This window comes from Nyctereutes procyonoides, unplaced genomic scaffold (assembly GCF_905146905.1).
Source record: "Nyctereutes procyonoides isolate TBG_1078 unplaced genomic scaffold, NYPRO_anot_genome, whole genome shotgun sequence".
Classification (NCBI taxonomy): Eukaryota; Metazoa; Chordata; class Mammalia; order Carnivora; family Canidae; genus Nyctereutes; species Nyctereutes procyonoides.
This window is the reverse complement of record NW_026575146.1, coordinates 28,350,176-28,353,535: the sequence shown is the minus strand read 5'-3', so window position 1 is coordinate 28,353,535 and position 3,360 is coordinate 28,350,176.

The window sequence follows — 3,360 nt, the reverse complement described above, 5'->3', positions numbered from 1 at the left end:
AAATTCTAAAATCAGTGTTGCCACCCTTTCCCTAACAAATACAGGATTATAAGAAACCACACATACTTCAGCTAAAGATTACAACTAGATTTTAAGGGGGGAGATGATTAATGAATGTTCAGGTGAGTAGAAACTACCTTGGGCTGCTGCTATGGTGTTTTGATACCACTTGGCAGCAATTTGCAGACTTAGCAGGAAGGAAGACAAATGCACACTGGAGCAAAATGCTCTGCGTACAAAATTCCATTGTTCCAAGCCTAATTACATTGCTGTCTGAATGATCTGAGAACAAATGCTTTTAAGATACATACATAAAAAAGGGACTTTGTAAGTGTATGACAGGCACCTCACTGCTGATCACCAAAATAATAAAATTTGCCTGATAGACTAATCAGAAATAGGTTTTTCTTCTGTATTGTGGTAACCATTTCAATGTTGAGGTACTGAGCATTATTTTAGGCAAAGTGATCATTTTAGAAACTTTTCATGATTCTTCTGAAGAATCAAAGACATGAAGCAGATGGACATCTTTGTAACATAATTGTCAGTATTTGACACTTTTGTGACATGACAGTCACAGCCTCCACTAATTAGGTCTCTGGGAATGAAGTCCATTGTAACGAAGGTGATCCTGTTAAAAATATTTTAATTGCTAAATCAGTTTTAATTCTGTATGATGTGGTTCAAAGGCAATCAATGTTCTCGATAAGTTGCACACATGTGGGTCACACCAATGTGCACGCTAGAATAAGCTCCGCAAAGGCAGGACTCTCTCTTTTACTCACTACTGTGTCCCTAGCACCTACAACAGTGTCTGGAGCATTGAAGGAACCCCGCATGTATTTTTGAAGAGAAATGTGCCATGCAAAACCCAATGGCCATGATTTGATTTGTATATAAACAGAATGTTCCCCAGAGCAACTCTGAAGAGTGTGAGGTTCTGTTTTCACTTAACTTCATCTTCCATTTTCTGTACCCTTCCAAGTCCCTGTCAAATCTACTCCGTTTCCTTTGAGCAACAAATAATGTTCAAAATAATACCAATATTTATAATTTTTACATAATACAGTGCTTACTATGTCCAGAAACTGAGCTGTGCACTTGACATTTTCATTTAATCCCTACAACATCACAGACCAACTTATGTTATCACTAACCTTTAATTGATGAGTTAAATTTAATTACAGAGAAGTTACTTTGACCACATTCAAATTGAGTGGAGGAGCTGGGGTCAGTTCTTGAATGCCTCTAACTAGAAGCTGTGACCACATCACTTTATCATATCACTTCCCAAAGACCTCCTACTCACTATATCTCCTTGGTACCACAAAGGTGGGAACATATGATATCCTTCTTTTCTTGTCTCAAAACCCCACCTCCCTTCTCAGTTCCCTTTTCTGACCTGCCAGTGCCAGAATCCATCCTCTCTGCCTCAAACAGAATGAGGATCCTCCAGTTATGTAAGATGGCTGACTAATCAACTCATGACCCTTTAGTGTAAATAAGTTTCAGTCGATGTATTACCCAACCCAAACATCTCCGTCTTAAAACTTTAATCTCGGCTCAATTTTGTTTATCCATCGAGGGATTCAGACAGCAGCAAGAAATTGAGAAAAAAAATCTCCAAAGGTAGATACAATTTCATTCATTCAACCTTCTTCATTATAAAGCTTATTTACCTAATTGTCAAGCGCTGTGCTAGGCAACAAGGATAAGAAGGTGAGTAAAGCAGAGCCCTCATCTTCTCAGAACTAATGGAAGAGAGGAAATGAGAGAAAAAGGAGGCATGATAATAGCATCAGTGTTTTTAAATAAGGTGAATGGTGGTCCTGAGGGAAAAAGATTCATTCTACATGAAGTTAGATGAGTTTTGAAGACAAAGGCAATTTTTATGTTGGGTCTTTTAGAAAAAAATAATATTGGAAAGAGAAATAAATGGAGTAGGGGGGTAAACTGAGAAAAGGAACAATGTGAGTAAAGGTGAAGAAGATGGGTAATTGCATTTGTGCTTAGAAACTGATCATCTATTTTAATTAGAATTCATCCATAGCCATCCTTCTAAATCACCAGTCTGAGGACACAGAATTTTCAAAAGGGAATGTTTTATGCATAGAATAGAATACAAAAGGGATGAATTTTTTACAATATGAGAGAAAGAAGTTTTATACTGATTTCATTTTTTAAATTAACAGATACATAAGGTAGAAAGGAATTCATCTTATTAAAAGGTAAGGATGCTGAGTCTTGGTAAAATTTAATTTAATTTACAATTTTGCAAAACAAGAATATTCGTCTTGAAAAATTAAAGTTATAAAATCAATATGATCCTTATATTTTCATTATTTCTTTTTTTTTCATTATTTATGTCAACGTTTCATGGAGCAGTTGCCGACATCATGCATGTGCATGTAATTACTCAGAGAAGAAGCAACCAATTGGGGATTCTGTAGCCTGAGGAAATCCATTCTCCACCAAAAGAATAGATAGCTCATCAATAATAGAATTAATACTGGTTTTCCTTTCCCTAACTGTCCTCAACATTAGTCTAGAATGATTTAAGCGCTCCCAGTTGGGAGGCAGGCAGATGATACAGTTTTTATAAGTCAATCATATTTATTCCTAACACATTTTAAATATTGTAGAAACAGTCATACTAGTATTATCTTAGTTGGTTTGGCTTCTTTCTTAGGATACTAATTTATTTTTAAAAGAAACCCTAAAATTCTAAAGAGATGATTGGAATCACAAAATATTTAATGAACTAGATGAATTCTTCAGCAGCCTGCATTAGCTGTAACACACAATAACCCTCAGTCTGTTGCTCTGTCCCCCACCCACTCCCCACCAGCCCTCACCTCTCCTGGCAATCCCACAATCCCAAATCCCTCATGACACTACCATCTATCAGTTTCTCCAGCCACAAATCTAGGAATCCTTTATTTCTCTCTGTACTTCATCTCTTACATCCATGTCAACAACTCCTGCTGTTTCTACTTCCAAAATCTATCACAAAATGGGCAACTTTTTCCACTGCCACCACCTTCGCCCACCTACAGTCCCCTCTCAACAAGACTACTTCAAACACTCCCAGTGTCTCCATGCTTTCGCTATGAATCATTCACCAAGAAGAGCTAAAACAAATCAATTTTAAAGGCTGGTTTTCAAATTCCCCTTACAAAGGGGAATATAGTATTTGGCATATATAAAATGTACAGAGAAAAATAGGGCATATCTCAACGTACCCACTGACTGCATTAGGAAATAAAACTTTACCAACACATTTCAATCCCCTTACTTATCTCTCCTCAATCAACTTTCTCATTCACTAACCTCCAACATTCTTATATTTAATAATGTTTA